We start from the raw sequence: 238 nt of genomic DNA on the forward strand, positions 1-238 counted from the left end.
TAGGTAATCAAGCTGAATTACGATATTCAAGAGGCTTTTATTATTTATTTAAAAGGGGTTGGTTTATTTGCAAAGTGGTATCCTTAAATTTTTGTAAGCAGAGTGTTTTGAGAGTTGCCATTGGTGAAATCAGAGTTCAGGTGCGATTTTTGCTTCCAAAATGCCAGTGGCCTGAAGTATCCGTTGTACCATTGGACCTTAGCTGTTGAAAGCAGGAAATCTTCAAGTAAGTACAGAT

Source organism: Gavialis gangeticus, unplaced genomic scaffold (genome assembly GCF_001723915.1).
Source record: "Gavialis gangeticus isolate Ggan-Ray unplaced genomic scaffold, GavGan_comp1, whole genome shotgun sequence".
NCBI lineage: Eukaryota > Metazoa > Chordata > Crocodylia > Gavialidae > Gavialis > Gavialis gangeticus.